Source organism: Dromiciops gliroides, chromosome 3 (genome assembly GCF_019393635.1).
Source record: "Dromiciops gliroides isolate mDroGli1 chromosome 3, mDroGli1.pri, whole genome shotgun sequence".
NCBI lineage: Eukaryota > Metazoa > Chordata > Mammalia > Microbiotheria > Microbiotheriidae > Dromiciops > Dromiciops gliroides.
This window is the reverse complement of record NC_057863.1, coordinates 87807113-87827820: the sequence shown is the minus strand read 5'-3', so window position 1 is coordinate 87827820 and position 20708 is coordinate 87807113. Positions and strand designations below refer to the sequence as shown.

Sequence of the window (20708 nt, the reverse complement as noted above, 5' to 3'; positions counted from 1 at the left end):
GGTTGGATTTGAACTCAGGTCCTCCTGACTCCAGGGCCGATGCTCTATCCACTGTGCCACCTAGCTGCCCATAAACCTTGTTTTTATTCTCCTATAGGATGAGTTGTAACTCACTGGCTAACTTGGGTCCTAGGTCAGTTTGTCTGGTGTACTGTCCAAGCTGAAGCTTGCCAGCCCAAATAGAGTAATTAGTTCTAAACCTTTCTAGGATCCGTTTAAACCAAAAGTTTTGCTCCCATGGGAAGAAGGCTGGCAGGAGACACTTGGATATGGATCTTGTGTGTTTTTAATTTTTTGGAGCCTCACCTGTAAAGTGGAGAGAATAACAGTAATGGTTGCTATTTCACAGCTTAGTTGTGAGGGTCAAATGAAATAAAGTTTGTAAAGCTCAGTGTTACATAAATTCTTATCAGGACTATCAGCAAGACTGTCCCTAGGAAAATTGTGGTGTAGGTAAAGCTTGTCTTTGGTCCCCCTTTGCTTCCAATGTGAATTTATGCCTGGATGTTCAAGGAGAACTAGTACCGCTAGTGTGAGGGCTTGCCATGCCGTTTTCAGGGTTGTTCATCTACCTTTGGTGTCCATCTGGCAGTCAGGTTTCACCTGTGGCTCCAGGAAGCTGTAGCGTTCAAAGCACCACACTCCCGTAAAACTGTTTTGGTAGACCAGGTTGAGGTCACAAACCCATCAGTGAGTTAGTGGGATGTCAGCCCCAAAGCATATGAAATCTTCCTCTGGTAGAGTGGCTGGATGGGCATATTCCAAAGGGCACGAAGGTGGCAGAAAGCTGTCACTGTGGAGCTTGGTCAGACAAAGAGGCCAAGGTGTCCCAGGCCATTGCCAGTTGTCCTGACTTTTGTCTTGTCATTGGCTGACTCTGGAAGAGAGAGTGAGGCAGAAGACTGCAACTCTGCTTCCCTTAAATTCAGTTCACACATGAGTCAAGACATCACCCTCTGTCATTGGTCCTCTTTAAAAACAAAGGGCAAAACAGTAACTTATGCCTAATGTAAGGGAATAAAATTCTAGCTAAACTATCTAAAATCTAATGAGTGGTCGCCAATAAATTATAAGTTTTAGCAAGAGTATTTAAGTGTTTAAGTAATTATTAAAGAGCATTAGGATCAGAGAGAAAGGTAAAAATCTAACTATTTCTAAGAGACCCCATCATCCGACCCACCATGGCAAGGTCAGGAAACAAAAGAAAGAGAACCCCTCCGCCAGCATCCACTTCCTACTTCATGTCCTCCTCCCAGAAATGGGAGGCTCCTCAAGTTGATTGGCTGGTAGCCTTGATAGACAGTACCTACAAGCCAACATCACTTCCTGACGCCAAGGACCTTGACCACATGGCTTGCCCTCAGAGGCCTTCTTCTCATGGTGGAGCTTTTCTACAGTAAGTCTCCAGCAGGTGACATCATTCCAATCGTTACACTAATTATGATATAGAATACTATTGATTATCATTAAATATCTGTTACTTCACTGTAAGTTTTATTTGAAGCACATGCTAACATGGGTCTATGTCTTCCTCATTTTACGGTTTTGCTGCTCAGGTATATATCTCCATGTTCAGTGCACTCTAGCCAAACTGTATTGCTCTTCACTTCTGTCCCCAATAGACATGTTCTCGTGACCCTCTACCTTTACTCACATTTTCCCTCTGCCCTAGGATGCTCTGCCTTCCCATCATCACCCATCTTGTAAAACCTAACTCAGATGTCATTCCCTCTAGGAAACTTGGCCAGATTCTTTTCCCTAGACTGGATCTTCTCAGATTTCCCGTAGCCCTTTGTTTTAATTCTAATGTATTTCTCTCTATTCTAGCTTCCTATGTTGATGTCTTGAGAGCAGGCACTATCTTTTCTTTTCTTTCTTTCTTTCTTTCTTTTTTTTTTTTTTTTGCAGGGCAGTGAGGGTTAAGTGACTTGCCCAGGGTCACACAGCTAGTAAGTGTCAAGTGTCTGAGGCCAGATTTGAACTCAGGTCCTCCTGAATCCAGGGTCCATGCTTTATCCACTGTACTACCTAGCTATCCCCAGGCACTATCTTCTAAACTTTTTATCTTCCACAGTGTCTGTGGCATGATGCTCAACACTGAATGTGGGCTTAATACATGTTTATATTTCTGTTATATATCATGAGAAAAGCATCCTGATATCACATCTGAGGTTGGTTGTCCTCCCTGCCATGGAATCGGCAGTTGTACCTTGGACAAGCCATTTGACCACCTTGTGGGCCTAGCTAACTGCTTATGACTGAGTTTGTAGAACAACTTCCAACTTTTGTGTTGGAAGAAGAAATCCTGCCTTAGATGCTCCTGAGACTGCTGAAATCATGGGACCGGTTAAAAGCTACCCATGTAGCTTCCTTGTAATTGTCACGTGGTCTAGTCACTCTCACATACTCACATACTCACATGGACCTTCAGTCTCCTGTGGCATGGATCGAAGTCTGTTCATGCTTCCCATTCTGTGTGAGTCTCAATTGTGTCCTCTCACAAAGGGTTTGGCCCAATGGGCTGGGACCTACCCTATTTTCTCTTGACATAGTGAGAATGCCAGTGGAGCCCTTATCCTGTCCACTGGTTATCTCTTGCTTATCCTGTGTGGCTAGCTCATCTCTTTCTATCATTCATCTCTTTGACAGCCTTTACTCTGTTCTCTGAAGTTCCTTATTTGATGTGTGATGCCTCTCCTTATCCTCTTAATTGATCTGCAATGTGCTGTTAGCTCAGCCTATAGATTTAGCCTCTCAGAATGTTTATCTTGGACAGACAGTGCAAATGGACATCAAGTTGGGCCCAGAAGTAAGCTGGAGGAAGAGAGCAGTTGGATTTCCTTCAAGGCATTACAAACTTCCTTTCAGAGGACCCACCCTTCTCCCAGAAACAAAAGCACATCAGTCTTCTGTTGGGGTTATATGGATGCAAATCATGGAATACTAGTCTCTGAAGACTTAAAACAATTTTTTTAAAAGGGAGAAAGCATTGCTTGTGAGTCTTTTGTTCTTAGAGCCTTTTGAGTTCTTTGTATTTTCAAATGTTACACTGTAAAAAAGTAAGGTAATCATTGATTAGTTGAAAAAAAACATATTCTCCCTAATTTTTTTTCATATTCCATGTGGGAGTTTTTGCTTTGGCTGATTTATTGTAATTTACATATGGATTTCTTGGCTAAAGTAGAAAAAGAATCTATTGATATTTTTTGTGTTTACATCACCATCATTTCCAGATACTTAATTTTCCCCTCTCAGGCTTTCTTTGTATCAGAGAATTTAAAAAAGGAACAAAAATTGAGAAGAAATTCAGAAAAGCCAAAACATCCAAGTCTGACACAGCATTTCATACCCATAATCTTTCCATATTTGTGAACAAGGAAGCGCTCCATTAGACTTCATTTGTTATAGAGGTAGATTTTAGAATCAAAGGACCTCAGGACTTTTCTAGTCTAGAGGTATAGATGTTTAACAAAATAAATAAAAATACTGCACAACATAGATAATGTTAATTTTTTGTTTTCTGAAGCAATATGTTGCCCTATTTCTATTTGAGTTTGACATCACAGCCTTAGTGAAACTGGTATCAGAAGAGGAAGGAATTACATTGACAACATTCCTGGCAAGTGGTCATTTAGCTCCTGTTTGAAGACTTCCAATAAAAGGAAATCTTCAAGTTGAATATACCTGCTAAAGTAGAATAATCTGCTTTCTGTGCAGTTCTAATTTCTAGAAAGTTTTTTCTTCTTATTGATTCCAAATCTCTCTTAGTATCTTTGTCCTATTGCTTTTAGTGACCCAGAGTTTTTAATTTAAAAAAAAAATTTGTTTGTTTGTGGGGCAGTGGGGATTAAGTAACTTGCCCAGGGTCACACAGCTAGTAAGTGTCAAGTGTCTGAGGCCGGATTTGAACTCAGGTCCTTCTGCTTTATCCACTGCTCCACCTAGCTGCCCCCCACCCAGAGTTTTTGAAGGCAGTACTGTCGGAAGAGAGCAGCTAGGTGGTGCAGTGGATAGCACCCTGGGCTTTAAATCAGGAAGACTCATCTTCCTGAGTTCAAATTCAGCCTCAGACTAGCTGTGTGACCCTGGACAAGTCACTTAATTTTGCTTACCTCTATTTTCCTCATCTGTCAAATGAGCTGGAGAAGGAAATGGCAAACCACTCCAGTGTCTTTGCCAAGAAAACCCTAGTAGGGGTCAAGAAGAGGAAGACACGACTGAAAAACAACTAAACATCGAAAACCATCAGAATGTAAACTCTGGTAGGTCCTTCCAAGCTAGAAAGCAGCCTCATCCTGGAACATTTTTCCTTCACCATGACCTCCTCTTTCCGGAACATCCTTTTGCCTCTGTGTCCTCCCTTTTCCCATTGTAAAACATTTTTTTTTGAGGAAGGGCCCAAGGCAGTTATTCTTTATTTCTATCCCATTTTTGCTTCTGACTCTTCTGTACCTTTTATGTATTGTCTTCCCCCATTAGAATATAAGCTTCTCAAGGGCAAGGGATATCTTTGGGGGGGGGTGGGGATTGTATTAGAATCATCAACAGTGGGCAAGTAGTAAACCCTTAATAAATGCTCCTTGACTTGAAAACCTTCTAGTATAAGGCCAATCATTTGCTGTATGACTCATCCAAAGAAGAGCTTAATTTGGGTGTTAAGCCACTGAAGTGACTTAATTTTTTTCTCCAAGCCTGAGTGACTGAGAGAATAGTGCTCATGTATGTAATGATTGGAATGATGCCACCTGCTGGAGAGTTGCTGTGGGAAAACTCCGCCATGAGGAGAAGGCATCTGAGGGCAAGCCATGCGGCTTTCCTTGGTGTTGGGAAGTGATGTTTGCTCATGGGTACTGTCAATCAAGGCTACCAGTCAATTAGCTTGGAGATGTGTGTGTGCTTGTGAGTGGATGGGATGTTCCCAGTTTCACAGGAGGCTTGTGGGATGAAGGAGGTGTGGCTTACTCTTTTTCGCCAGAACTCCACCAAATTCTTATTCTCCTTAATAAATGCTTAAAAGTGCAACTCTTGCTAAAGCTTATTTATTGGCGACCACTCATTAGATATTTTAGACAGATTAGCTAGAATTTTATCCCCTTACATGTAGAAACTCCTTTTTACTGGCAAAGTATGCTTTTATGTTCTGGGAAGACCTTGTAGAAAATCACATCTTTGTTTGTAAATTCAGACTGATTTAACTATGATAGGTTGGGCTGGATTTGAACTAAGGTCCTCCTGAATCTAGGGCAGGTGCTTTATCCACTGTGCCACCTAGCTGCCCCGACTTAATTTTTTATTGCAGGAACCAATGAAGATTGCCTGGTAAGGTGTGGAAGGAGTGAAGGGAATACTTAAACTGATGAAATCATGGGTTCCTGAATTAGATCTGGATTAGGGTGTTTGGTCATAGCTAGAAGGTACCTTTTTTTTGGCAGGGCAGTTGGGGTTAAAGTGACATGCCCAGGGTCACACAGCTAGTGATAAGTGTCTGAGGCCGGATTTGAACTCAGGTCCTCCTGAATCCAGGCCTGGTGCTCTATCTACTGCGCCACCTAGCTGCCCCCTGGAAGGTACCTTTTATCTAATCCAGTTCCTTCACTTTACCAATGAGGAAATAGATGAGAGTCCCAAAGTAGTTAATTTGAGATGAGGGAAGAGCAGAGGATATTGGACTAGTAGCTAGAGCTAGGCTGAGGGGCTCAAACTTTACTTATAATGCAGGTGACTTCCCATTGGCATTGCCCTTTAAATGTATAACTTTTAAGAATTCAAAAGAATTCAGGTTTAAACATTTGGATTCCTGTCACCTTCACATTCTTGACAATAACATTGTTGATAAATAATTTCCACAATTTGTATTTTAAGTTGTGGCAAGAAAGATTGATAACACAAATTTTACATCTGAAAATGGAAGTTAGTATCCCTCATTTGTAGTTCCTATTCAGTTGTTTTTAGATTAGTGGCCTGTATTTGTAGACTGTGATTTACCTTTATTTGGTAGGTTACTATTTTTCCTTTCATGGAAGTAAGCCATTGTTAAGTGAAATATTTATCAAATATTTCTTAACTATGTGTATGCATAAATGTATATGTTTATATGCTGGGCATTAGTCTCTCCTTTTTCAATCCATCTTTTAACTAGCTGCCTAAATAATCTGCCTAAGGCACAAGTCTTCCCACATCCCTCCATTGTTTTTTTTTTTAATCATAAAAAGTATTTTATTATTTTCTAGTTACATGTAAAGATAGTTTTTCACATTTGTTTTTCTATAACATTTTTTGAGTTTCAAATTTTTCTCCCTTCCCTTCCCCCTCCCCAAGACAGAAAGCAGTCTTTCAATCAAATAAGTTATACATGTACAATTACATTAAACATATTTCTGCATTAGTCGTGTTCTGAAAGAAGAATCAAAACAAAAGGGAAGAACCTCAAAAAAGGGGAAAAAAACAACAACAACAAAAGTAGAAACATTATGGTTCAATCTGAATTCAGATTCCATGGTTCTTTTTTCTGAATGTGGAGAGCATTTTCCAACAAGAGTCCTTTGGAATTGTTTTGGATCATTGTATTGCTGAGAAGAGCTAAGTCTATCAGAATGGATCATCACACAGTGTTGCTGTGACTGTGTACAATGTTCTTCTGGTTCTGCTCACTTCACTCAGAATCAGTCCACTTAAGTCTTTCCAGGTTTTTCTGAAATCTGCCTGCTCATCATTTCTTATAGCACAATAGTATTCCATTACATTAATATAACACAAGTTGTTCAGCCATTCCCTAGTTGATGGGCATTCCCTTGATTTCCAATTCCTTGCTACCACAAAAAGAGCTGCTATAAACATTTTTGTACATGTGGGTCTTTTTCCCTTTTTTGTCATCTCTTTGGGATACAGACCTAGCAGTTACTGGGTCAAAGGGCATGCATGGCCCCATGGCTCTTTGGGCATAGTTCCAAATTGCTCTCCAGAATGGTTGGATCAATTCACAACTTCACCAACAATGAATTAGTGTTCCAATTTTTCCACAGCTTCTCCAACATATATTATTTTCCTTTTCTGTCATATTAGCCAATCTGATAGGTGTGAGGTGCTACCTCCGAGTTGTTTTGATTTGCATTTCTCTAATCAATAGTGATTTAGAACATTTTTTCATATGGCAATAGATAGCATTGATTTCTTCATCTGAAAACTCCCTGTTCATATTCTTTGACCATTTCTCAATGGGGGAATGACTTGCATTCTTAAAAATTTGATTTAGTTCCCTATATTTTTAGAAATGAGGCCTTTATCAGAAACACTGGCTGTAAAAATTGTTTCCCAGCTTTCTGGTTCCCTTCTAATTTTGGCTGCATTGCTTCTGTTTGTACAAAACCTTTTAAATTTAATGTAATCAAAATGTTCCATTTTGCATTTCATAATATTCTCTATCTCTTGTTTGGTTGTAAATTCTTCTCCATAGATCTGAGAGGTAAACTATTCCTTCCTCTCCTAATTTACTTATAGTATCATCCTTTATGTTTAAATCATGTATCCACCTTGACCTTATTTTAGTATAAGGTGTAAGATGTTGGTCTATGCCTAGTTTCTGCCACACTATCTTCCAGTTTTCCCAGCAGTTTTTGTCAAATAGTGACTTCTTATCCCAGAAGCTGGAGTCTTTGACATCCCTCCATTGTGTAAAACTTTTACCAGCTCCCTTGTTTCCTCAAGGATTAAATACCAACTGCTTTAGTCTGAAATTTAAGGATTCTACAGTCTGGCTCCACCCTACATTTATTTCACATTACCAGTCTGCTCTTTGGCCCTGTTAAACTCCAATTTCATCTCCTTCCCTGTGCTTTTCTTTATACGATATATCTGTAGTACAAAAAGTTTCTTAACTCCCAAAGAGGGACATTTCAGGGGACTTGTGACCTTAAATGGGGGAAAAAATACATCTTCTATTTTCACTAACTTTTAACAGAAATTTAGCATTTCATTGCTTTCAATTATGAATTAACAACAACAACAAAATATTGAGAACCCTTACTTTAATAAAGGCATAGGGAATCAAATTCTGGGCTTAGAGTCTGGAAGACCCGAATTTAAATCCTGCAGATGCCACACCAACTAGGGGACCTTGAAGGTTAGCACTTAAACTTTGTTTGACAGAGACAACTCCCTAGGATTTAGCTACTAAGTCCTGGACTGGGGGGAAAAAAAAGCCTGAGGAAGTTCCAGATCTTTTTTAACTTCAAATTGCCTTTCCTTCCTTCTGTATCTGTTGCATCTTTTCAGCAAGGGTCTTTGGGGCAGAGCTCTTGAGCCTCCTGGGGGCATTTCATGGTTATGAAATGAATGGTTGCTTTTTTTTAATTGAGTAGGGGGGAATATAAAGTAAGAGGCACCACCCTGCTTTCCAGAAGCTTTGGTCTATTTGGGGAGAAAAGACAGCATGATAGGTAGTAGAAGACAATGCATGGTTAATTGCCAAGTGAGTCAAACACTAGGAAATTGGAGGAGAGATGGGGGTCTGAAAAGTCCATGAAAGAATGAAAAAAACACAAGTTCAGAGCTGACTTTGAAGGACAGGGAGGGCCATCCTGGGAGGAAAATGGGAGACAGGAAGGTGCTAGATGTCTTGTGGGGACAGGGTGTGTCCAGTATGACTGTCGCTTGTTCTACAGATGACAGTGAAGCACAAGGCTGGGCAGGGCCTCCAACGGAAACAGCCTGATGTGAAGTTGAATTTTAACCTGTAGAACTACTAAAGTTTTTTTGAGTGAAGGGATGTTAGGAAGACTAATTCCACAGGTATTTTAAAATTAATCTGGTAATAATTTGCTAGATTCATTGTAGGATAGAGACTGATGGAAAGAAATCAAAATCAGCAGGGTTATTGTAATAGTACAAACATAAGGGATAATAAGGTCCTGAAATAGAATGGTAGCATTGGAATGGGAAGGAGAAGGGATTGACTTGAGAGATAGTTCAAAAGAAGACATTAAAGGGTTAACTTACTGGCTATGGGAAATAAGAGGCTATGGACAGAGGAGAGGTAAAAAATGACCAGGAGGTTTCAAGCCTGGGTGACTGAGAGAATACTGGCAAAGTCTGCTTTTGACCTCGTAGAAAATCACATCCTTGTCTGTAAATTCAGACTGATTGAACTATGATAGGTTGGGCCTGTGCTTTTTGAATTGAGGAAGTTTCTGAAACAGCCCAAATATCTATATAATGCTCAGTGCTATGAGGTAGAAATACTTTTGATGGTTGTGAAGTGGTACACATTTTGATAAAAGGTTTGTGCAGAGTTTATCTTTGTAATTTAAAAAATTTCCCCATTAGAATTAAATTTCTCCATTTCATATAAGTATGCATTGTGTGTGTGTGTGTGTGCACCTTTTTTTAAATTTTTTTTGGGCGGGGCGATGAAGGTTAAGTGATTTGCCCAGAGTCACACAGCTAGTAAATGTTAAGTGTCTGAGGCTGGATTTGAACTCAGGTCCTCCTGAATGCAGGGCTGGTGCTTTATCCACTGCCCTACTTAGCTGCCCCCACCTTTTTTCAATTTTAATAGCATTTTTTTCCAGTTACATGTAAAGATAGTTTTCAATATTCATTTTTATAAGATTTTGAGTTCCAAATTAAAAATACCTTTTTATTAAGAATATGAACCCTACACACTTGTTTCCCCTGTATGCAGTAGTCGAAGTACTACTGAGAGGCACAAAGAAATCCACAAGTCTTAGGCCTTACTTTAAAGAGTCCTTGGGTTTTATGGAGAGAGACTATAAATACATGCTTTTAATTATTACAACAGTGAAAATATTTTTTAAGGATGATAATAACATGAAGAAAATCTAAATTTGAGAGGAACATTATTGGCAGAAATCTTTCTTTGCTTCACTGAAATGAATTTTTTTTTTGCAGCCCAGAGTCAGACCGTTCACATGATCTGGTCATTTTAGGCTAGGGCTTGGGCATAGGTACACTGAATACTTCCAGAGCTTTAGTGGCTGGCTCCTCTCATCTATACTCCCCCTTCCCCATGATGGGTGGACCAGACCTCTGATTTCATGAGTAGAGAGGAAACTCCCTCTACCGTTGTAGTTTGGCACCTACTCTGGGACAATGAGAGGTTAAATAACTTGACTGAGTCACACAGCAAGTATGTGTTCAGAGGCAGTACTTGAACAGGTCTGCCTGACTTGGGGGCTAATTGTCTACCCGTTATGCCACAGTGCTTCTGTGCTTGTCTTCCAGAATTGTCCCTCCCTTGGCGGTGTCACGCTGTGTATCGAGAATTCTGAAAAGGCCTCCTACCCAGACTCAGTGATAAAAATAGTGGTAATGACCTTGCTTTACCATGATCTTTTTGGAAAGACCTCAGACATTTCTGTTAACACATAATATTTTAGATGCTGTTTAGATTAAGGAAAGAGATGCATTTATTCCTCTGCTTTCTAGTGTTGTTTTTCCCCCGCATCTCCAAACAGGTTTATTTTTAAAAGGAGCTGTATTTTTCCTGGAGGGGGCTGAGAAGAGCAGAGTATGGAATAGAAAATAAATAAGCAGTGTTTTGCTAATTGTTTTATAACCACAACAAACCAGTACATAGGATGCCTTGTACAACAACACGATAAAGGCTTACAGCTCGAGGTGTTCCCATGGCGATGCTGAAGATAGATCAGTCTCTGGTATTTGGAATTTAGGCTGCAGTTCTTGTGATTTGGATGGCTCTGGGGCAGGAGGCCCAGGCCTTGCTCTAACCAGACTTGAAAAGGAAAATGGCAACCTGGCCCAGGTAGTAGATGAAATGCTTCGTCTTATGTGTCTGTAGCTGCCAAAGTTCCTCCCCACGATGCAGTGCCAGGTGGGGTTATACTTCTTGTCAAACTCCTTCTTGATATGGGCTGCTATGTCCTTCTCTATGTTATACTTCTCCAGGACCTGGGTTGCACACTCCACGGAGTCCTGCTGCATCTCCTCTGACACGTCCACATTTTTGATTATGGCCTTGCGGTCACACATGGTGACTTCGGGTCCGGGGCGCTGGCGGCTGTGAAAGTCCGGCGGGAGGGGGTGGTGGCTCAAGCACTCCGTCAGACCTGGCAGGTGCTCTCACTGCCTAAGCTGTTGCGCACCTGCTTTCTAGTGTTTTTAGCTTAAGTGGTGTTGTGTTTGTTGAACACTTTGTTATTATATGATCTTTTGATTTGAATTATTTTTCTTTTTGTTTATTTCTGTTTATCTTTTATCTTTATGATTTAATTCATAATGAATGAACCCTGTAGCCCTAGACTAATCTTTTTAATATATTGTAACAGTCACTATTATTCAGGATTTTTTATCACTGTTTATCAAAGATAATTATCTATAGTTTTCTTTCTCTGCTTTTTTTTTCCTCTCTGGTTTAGGTGTCAGGACCATATTTGTCTCTAAGAGAGTATGGCAAGATTAATCCCCCCCCCTCCCCATCTTTGAAGATAATTTGTGCCATTGGAATTAATTGACTAATAGAATTTACTTTTAAGTCATCTGGTGTTGGGTTTTTTTCCTTTGGGAATTCCTTTATGATGTGTTTAATTTCTCTTCTAAGATTGTGTTATTTAAATTCTTGTTCTTTAAATCTGGGTATGTATTTGTAAATTCATCCTTTTAATAAAGATTCTCAATTCTCTTGTAATTGGGCAAATTAGTTTGTAATTATTTCCTTTATTTTCTCTTCATTTGTTGTGAATTCCCCTTTTCATTTCTTAATTTTGGCAATTTAGTTTGCCTATTTAAAAAAATCAGATTAACTAATGATGGTTTATCTATTTTCATTTTTACAAAATGTTCCTGGTTATACTTGTCAAAATACTTCTCTCCTCTGCCCCCTCTAAAAGATCTTTTATTTATCTAGGAAGTGATCTTCCTAAAGTACAGGTCTGAGTGCATCAATCCTCCTTCCTCCCTCCCTCTCTGTAACTTCCATGGCTTCCTATTTACCTGCAGGATCATGTATGAAGTCCTCTGTTTGGCTTTTATAGCCCTTCATAACCTGACTTCTTCAAACCTATCTAGACTTCTTAATATGTTACACCTCCCCCCCCCCCCATGTACTCTATGGTCCAGTGACCCTGACTTACTTGCTGTTCTTCACAGAAGATACTTCATCTCCTGACTCCTGTGCGTTTTTACTCACTGTTCACCATGACTGAAATTTTTTCTCCCCTTGTCTCCCCACCTTTTAACCTCCTTGGATTTTTTTCAAAACTTACCTTAAAACCCACCTTCTACAAAATTTCTTTCCCTATTCTGATTACTTCTAGTGCCTTCCTTTTGACATTATCTCCAGTTTCTCCTTTCTGTATTTTGTTTATACATAGTTGTTTGCATGTTGACTTTCATATTAGACTGAGTTTCTTGAGACCAGGAACTTTTTTCCTTCATTAATTTATCTTTTTTCTTTTTTTTGTTGATGAAGTTTTCCATCAAGGATTGCTTTGGTTTTATCCCAGATGTTTTGTTTGGTATGTTGCTCATTGTTGTAATCTTTGATCCATGAATTCTGCAGTATTGAATTATTTAATTTCTGTTTAGATGTGAATACTTTTTTGAAATGTCTGTTTTTGATTATGGTTTTTAGTGCTTTGTGATCATTAAAGAATATATTTAATATTTCTACTTTTCTACATCTGAGTTTATTTCCTAGCACATCATTGTTGGTTGTTTTTTTTTTTTTTTTGTGAAGCTGTTATATAAAGCTTGATAAATATGTATATTCCCTTATGTTCTCAGTCAGTAGTCATCAAAGCTCTATCATATCTAACTTATCTGAAATGAAATCTTGAATAGAACATCTTTTTGTTAGATTTTTCTAGGTTTAAAAGTGTTATACTGATTTTTCCTGTTATAATTTTCCTGTTATTTCTTCTTGTACTTGAATTTTTCTTTAAGTATTTAGATGCTGTGCTTTGTGGTGAAATTGTTAAATACTAATGTTTTTTATCTATGTTTGAGAAAATAGTTTTACTCTTTATTTCTTTTAACCATGTGTATTTTTATTATTGTCTGACATGATCAGAGCTATGCTTTTTTCAAATTGCCTGAGAAACAATAAATTCTTTCATTGTGACTATTGTGTGAGTCTTTATGTTTCAAGTTCTTTTTGTGTAAAAAGCATATTGTTAGATTCTGCTTTCTAATCCATTCAGCCACACTACTCCATGGGTCTTTGTGTCTCACTTATTTTTTAATTGTGCTTTTCCCTTTGTCATAAATTATTAGTTTTTGTTGTTGTTCTTTTCCTCCTGCTCTCCTTTTTACAAAGAAAAAGGTGGGAAAAGATTCTAGTAATCTATAATTAGAGTGGCCTGATTTTACTTCTTTTCCTTTCTTCTTTTCTCCTATCCCAGACCCAATGACCCGATGCCTTTTTAACTTTTCTTTTTCTGCTTTTAATCCCTCCTTTTTGATCTGCTTTCTGTAGTTGAAGTTTGTTTTGCCTTCACTGTTCCCTCCTCAAAAATCTATCTTCCCTCTTAAATCTCCTTTTTCTCTCTCTGCATATTGCACTGTTGTATTTTTAATGTATTTCCACACTAAACTATGTATGTTGAACCCTTCCTTTGCAGTTCTTAAAGAGAGTGAATGTCTTGAAATACATTCATCTATCCCTACCTACATGTTAATGTATTCTTTAAGCGAGCTTCAATTATGAGAAATAGTAAGCACCTCCTCCTCTCCCTCATATATTCTTTACTGTATTGCCTTTTCCCCTTTTCTGTCTTCACTTACAACCAACACAGTAGAACAAAAATCATGCCCCATACCTTTCTTCCCTCTAATCCTTGAAGAAAATGGAAATTTTAAAGGGACAATTGTCTTATCTCCTTTTAGAATGTAAACACCTGATCCTCATTTATTCCTTTGGAATTGTTTTAGATCTTTGTATTGCTTAGAATAATTAAATCATTCACAGTTGATCATTATATTCTTTTTACTGTGTACAGTATTCTCTTAGTTCTGCTTACTTCACTTTTCATTAGTTCATAGAAGTCTTTCCAGGTTTTCCTGAAAGCATCCTGCTTATCATTTCTTATAGCACAATAAGCACAACATTACTTGTTCAGCCAACATATAGTTCACAACTTACTCAACCATTCCCCAGTCTATCAACTCCTCAATTTCCAGTTCTTGGAGTTCTAATGAAAAGTGCTTGTTGCTAGAGATATAAAGGATTGTTGAGGCCAATGCTCTATTTGCTGCAAACTATTAATCACTAAAAGGTGGCTCTGTTACTTTGTGACCCTTGGTAAGTAAGTCAAGTAACTGCTGTGCCTTTGTTTCCTCCTCTATAAGGGGTTGGACTAGATGCCTTTTTAAGGTCCTTTTCAGCTAATGCTCCTATGAACAGAAAACTAAATAATGTCATACTATTGAGACAAAAAATATCAGTTTTGTCATGTGACTGACCTGTCTTCCTCACTGGGTGGAGCAATGACAGATCTGAATGAAATAGAACTAGAAGATTCTCTATAAATTAATAGAATAAAGTAATTTTGGAATTGGAAAACACTAGGATCCCTAACAATAGCTAGCTAATCCAAATTGTGAAGTACTAGATTGCTCATTTTGTAATGTAAATGTTTTCGAGTTAGCTTTTGTTGGGAGAATAAGGTTAGAGAGGGGTGGGATGACTAGAGACAAAGTAGGTATCTTACCAACTGTAGATGTGAACTGGATGTTTTGAATGATTTTCTTCTAGACCAGGGCTACAAGTATATTATCTTTTATATGAAGATTTTTCCCCCCTTCTCCCTGGCTTATATGGAATGTAGATAGAGTAAGAAAAGCCCAATAGCAATTAAAAGATCTTCTGATTGAGTTGAGATTCTAAGGGAATAGATAAATAACCACTGAATCCCAAATTAAAGTTGGAGTATTCTGGGGGCAAAGAGCATCATTGTCTTGATAAGGCAGATTGGTGGTATCAGTTTGGCTCCAGGCTGGAGCATAGTCATATGTTAGTATGTGTACTACACATTCTTTAAAAAAGAAAACCAAAAAAACAAATTTACAGCCTTTTTTTCCAGGGGGTAGGATGAGATTGGGGGGAGGGGGTGAACTCTCCATTCCAATTGACCCATTCTTTTTTTCTCTCTATTAATTTTTACAGTTACATGTAAAAAATGTTAGTTACATGTAAAAAGTAGTGTGCTTTGCTCTGTGTTCAGACTATTTCAGTTCTTTCTCTGGAGATAGATAGCATATCAGTGGAATTAATGAAAAAATGTAAAGGATGGATGTCTAGCAGTAACAGCTCAAACTGTATTATAGGGCAGTAATTATCAAGATTGTCTGAAACTGGCCAAGAAATATCTAATGGTGGATCAGTGGAATAGAGTAGATATACAATATACAGTGGTAAATGATCACAGTAGCCTTGTGTTTTATAAATGTAAAGATTTAAGCTCTTGGGATATATGAAATAATTTTCCCAGTTCTTCCCTTCCCCTTCTCCCAGTGCAGTCTTCTTTCTCGCTTCTTAATTTTATTTTTTTGAAATCATCCCATCATAGTCAACTCACACCTGTGCCCTCTATCTATATATACTCTTTCCAACTGCACTAATAATGATAAAGTTCTTAGGAGGTATAAATTATTAAGTGTCATCTTCCTATATGGAAGTGTTAAGCTTATTGAATTTTTTTTTCTTTCTTTTATTTTTTTTTGGTGAGGCAGTTGGGGTTAAGTGACTTGCCCAGGGTCACACAGCTAGTAAGTGTCTGAGACTGGATTTGAACTCAGGTCCTCCTGACTCCAGGGCTGGTGCTTTATGCACTGTGCCATCTAGCTGCCCCATCAAACATTGAATTTCTTATGATTTCTCTTTCCTGTCTACATTTTTATGCTTAACTCTTGTATTTGAAAGTCAAATTTTCTATTCATTTTTGGGCTTTTTAATAGGAATCCTCTATTTCATTAAATGCCCTTTCTCCCCCTCGGAGGATTATATTCAGTTGTAGATTTTTTTTATTGTAATGCTAGCTCCTTTGCTTTCTGGAATACCATTCCAAGCTCTTTGATCCTTTATGTGGAAGCTACTAAGTCTTGTGTGATCCTAACTGTGGCTCCACAATATTTTCTCCTTGACCTGGGAGCTCTGGAATTGGTTATAATATTTCTGGGAGTTTTCATTTTTGTAATCTTTCAGGAGTCAGTGGGTTCTTTCTTTTCTTTTCTTTCTTTCTTTTTCTTTTCCTTTTTCTTTTTTTTAGTGAGGCAATTGGGGTTAAGTGATTTGCCCAGGGTCACACAGCTAGTAAGTGTTAAGTGTCTGCGGCTGGATTTGAACTCAGGTACTCCTGACTCCAGGGCTGGTGCTCTATCCACTGCACCACCTAGCTGCCCCCAGTGGGTTCTTTCAATTTCTGTTTTACCTTCTGGTTCTAATAAATCACGGCAGTTTTCCTTGATAATTTCTTGAAATATGTCTAAACACCCCCCCCCCTTTTTTTTTATCATGGCTTTCAGGTAGTCCAATAGTTCTTAAATTATTTCTCCTTAATTTATTTGCCAGGTCAATTGTTTTTCCAATGGGATATTTTTACCTCCCCCCCATTTTTTGACTTTGTTTTATTGCTTCTTTTTTTTTTTAAGTGAGGCAATTGGGGTTAAGTGACTTGCCCAGGGTCACACAGCTAGTAAGTGTTATGTGTCTGAGGCCGGATTTGAACTCAGGTACTCCTGACTCCAGGGCCGGTGCTCTATCCACTGCGCCACCTAGCTGCCCCTGTTTTATTGTTTCTTGATGTCTTATAGTTATTAGCTTCTACTTGCCCCATTTATTTTTTAAGTGATTATTTTCTTCAGTGAGCTTTTTAACCTCCTTTTAACAAATTAATAATAAACATTTTTATTTATAGTTCTGAGTTACAAATGTATCCCTTCTTCTCTCCCTCCCCTCTCCCTGAGGTGGTGAGCAAACAGATGTGGGTTATACATGTGCAATTATGTAAAACATTACCATATTAGTCATTTTGTATAAGAAAACTTAAATTAAAGAAAAAATTAAAGATTGAAAATTAGCATGCTTTAGTCTGTGTTCAATGAAGATAATTTCTTTCTTTGGAGGTGGATAGTATCTTTCATCATTACTCCTTTGGGATTGTCTTGGTTCATTGTATTTATATTACTGAGAACAGTTGTCATTCACAGTTCTTCAAACAATATTGTTTGCACAATATTCTCTTGGTTCTACTCACTTCACTATACATCAGTTCATACAAGTCTTTCCAGACCTTTCTGAAATCATCCTGCTTGTCATTTCTTATAGCACAATAATATTATATCATCATTATACACTTCAGCTTGTTTAGTCATTCCCCAACTGATGGGCATTCCTTTGATTTCTAATTCTTAGCCACCACAAAAAGTTGCTATAAACAGCTGCTATTTTTGTACAAATAGGTCTTTTTCTCTTTTGGGGGATGTCCTTTGGGATATAAACCTAGCAGTGGTATTGCTGTATACAAAGGGTATGCAGAGTTTGATAGCCCTTTGGGCATAGTTTCAAATTGCTCTCCAGTGGTTGGACCAATTCTACTTTTTAAGGTGTTCTTTTCTTCTTCTTTTTTTTCTGTTTAGAATTTTATTTTCCAAATTACATGTAAAAGCAAATTTTGACATCAATTTTTAAAAACTTTGTGTTCCAACTTCTCTTCCTCCCTCCCTTCCCATCCCCCACCCCAAGAACAGAAGCAGTTCAATGTAAGTGATACATGAGTAGTGGAAAACATCTCTACATTAGCTAGGTTGTGAGAGAAAACAGATAAAAACAAGACTTCAGATTAAGGAGTTGTCCAAAAAAAAAAAATGTGTTAGTCTGTTTTCAGATACCATCAGTTCTTTCTCTGTAGGTCTATTGCAATTTTCATAAGTCTTTCAGAGTTATATTGGATCATTGCCTTGCTGAAAATAATGTGCTTCCCAGCAGATCATCTCACACTATTGCTGCTATTCTGTATATAGTACATTTCTCTCTGCCTCAGTTCATGTGGGTCTTTCCAGGTTTTTCTGACAGCATCCTGTTCATCATAACTTTTATACAGTACCTTAAACATGACAAAGAATTTTCTTCACAATAGCCCCATAACTATTTCCCTCCATCGTATTCCCTTCCAATGATATCCTCTATTGTTTTGCTACTGACCACCCCCTTCCCAGCTCTACCCTCCCTTCATTCACCCTTCCCTCCTTATCCTTTTCCTCTCCTACTTTCCTGTAGGGTTAAATAGATTACTCCTCCCAATTGGGTGTGTGTGTGTGTGTGTGTGTGTGTGTGTGTGTGTGTGTGTGTGTTACTCCCTTCTTGAGCCCACTCTGATGAGGTTAAGGTCTTCAAGCTAATTCTGTTTTCTAAATTTTTCTTCCTCTCTTTCTCCTCAACTCTCCCTATGAAATCAAGCAATCCAACATATGTCATACATGTGCTGTTATGCAGAACATCTTCACCTTTCATGAAAGTGTTTTGCTTTTTATAGCTCCCTCCTCCAAACTTCCCTTTCTTCCTTCCCCTCTTCTCCCACTCACCCCCATCTCCTTCCCCACCCACTTTTCCACAGGGCAAAAATATATTACTATATATTTTTATACTATAGTGTGTATGTTATTCCCTCTTTGAGCCATTTCTGATGATAGTAAGGTTCACTTACTGCCTTACTCCTTCCCCCTCTTCCCCTCTCCTTCATAAGCTTTCTTTCTTGTTTCCTTCATGTGAGCTAGCTGTCCCCAGTCCACCTCTCCCCTTCCCCCTCCCCCAGTCTATTCCTCCTACCCCTCAACCCTATAGGTGTTCTTTTCTTCAGTGAATTTTTGTACCCCCTTTTCCCCTTAAAACATAATAGTAGGGGCAGCTAGGTGGCGCAGTGGATAAAGCACCAGCCCTGGAGTCAGGAGGACCTGAGTTCAAATCCGGCCTCAGACACTTAACACTTACTAGCTGTGTAACCCCAGGCAAGTCACTTAACCCCCAATTGCCTCACTAAAAAAAAAAAAAGTAAAAAAACCACATAATAGTATTATAAAATTTCTATAACATTACATTTTGAGCACCCCCTTACCTGCTAGCTCTTTGCTACTTTAAAAGAGCTACTATAAATGCCTTTCTACATGTAGGTCCATTAACTTTGCACAGCCGTACCTCAATTAAATACAATTCACTTGGAAGTCATGAACTTCACCTTCTTGATGCCATGGTCTGGGTTGAGGATGAAGAACAAACATTACAAACAACAATCTTTCAGGTACATGATAATTATTGTGTGTTCCAAGGTAAGCCCTGTTTAGTAAGTTTTTGTTCACAGTTTCATACGGCTTTCCAAAATGGCTAAAGTAGTTCATAACTGCCAGAAGTTGAACAAAGAATTTGACCAGGTGTTTCATAAGAGCGTATATTTAGAGCAGGAAGGGGGAAATTCAGCAGCCATCTGGTCCAACCCTTGAATTTTATGGATGAAGAAAGAGAGGGCCCGAGAAGTCATATGATGTGTCCAATGGCCCGTTATTGTTATGGACAAGTTGGAGAGCCTCGAAGTAAAGTCTGGGGTCATTCTAGATCTGTTCTACAGTTAGACATAGTCAGAATAATTAGGACTGGTTAGTGACTGGGTCCAGTAAGTCATTGTTCTGATGTCAGGCTAGAAGATGATCTCCATTGCAGTGCCTCAAGTATTTCTGATTTTCCCTGTGATGTTTAACATGGATTTAGATGGAGGTAGAGATAAAATCTTTATTAAATTTGCAGATGACAGAAAACCTAACACAATGGATGGTAGTCAGGATCCAAAAATATTTTGAGAATCCAGAAGACTTTAAGAAGACAAAATTAAATATGAGTGAAAAATCTTTGGTAGTTACTCAGAAAGTCAGTTTCACATGTAGAAGATGAACAAGTATAATGGCCAGATAATGGTTCATCTAAAAAGGGTCTGGGCGTTAACTGTAAGCTCACTGTGAGTCAACAGTGTGGGACTGTAACCAATGAAGCTAATTCATTCATAGGCTTCATTGTTCTCTGCCTTGATCAGATTTGTAGTGTTGTGATTGGTTATCAGCACCATGTTTTAGGAAGAACATTAACTACACAGGTGGGTGGCCAGAGGATGATGGGTGACCAACCTGTTAAAGGTCTTGGAGAACATGTCATGAGGATAAGTTGAAAGCACTGGGACTTTTGAGAAGATTTGGGGATGGGAGGGGACTAGCTTAGTATTTGGAAGACGGTCAGGCTGTCTGGTGGAGAGGGATTAGATTTATTTAATTTGGTCCTAGAAGGCAGAACCAAGAGCTGTGCGTGGAAATTGCAAAGAATGAGTAAATGATGAATGCGAAAAGCATTTATTAAGCAGTTATTATATACCAGGTTCTGTGCTAAGCACCAGGGATACAAATCTGTAAACAAGCAAAACAGTCCTTACTCTCATGAAGCTTAGGTTTGAATGGAAGAAGACAGTATAATGGGAAGCCCAAAGTGTAGTAGGGGGAGAGGATAGTGAGATGGTTTGGAAATGGTCTCAGTCTGACTTAAAGCTCAACTATCAGAACCCATGGGCAAAAAGTCCAGGTGGTTCTGAAGGAAAGTGGGTTGAGGATAGGATGAAAAACTTGAAAACAATTAAACTGCCCCAGAGTAGGTTGGGCTACCTCTGAGGCTTCACTGGCATTCTTCAAGCTAAAAGCAGAAT

General features: G+C 38.6%; 1 protein-coding gene and 1 pseudogene across 1 annotated transcript in view; one reads left to right on the top strand and one right to left on the bottom strand.

The window, feature by feature from the left end:
- The window catches only part of FAM117B (family with sequence similarity 117 member B), a 111740-nt gene that overhangs the window by 5759 nt on the left and 85273 nt on the right, over nt 1-20708 (top strand).
- On the bottom strand, nt 10742-11007 carry LOC122751636 (annotated as a pseudogene).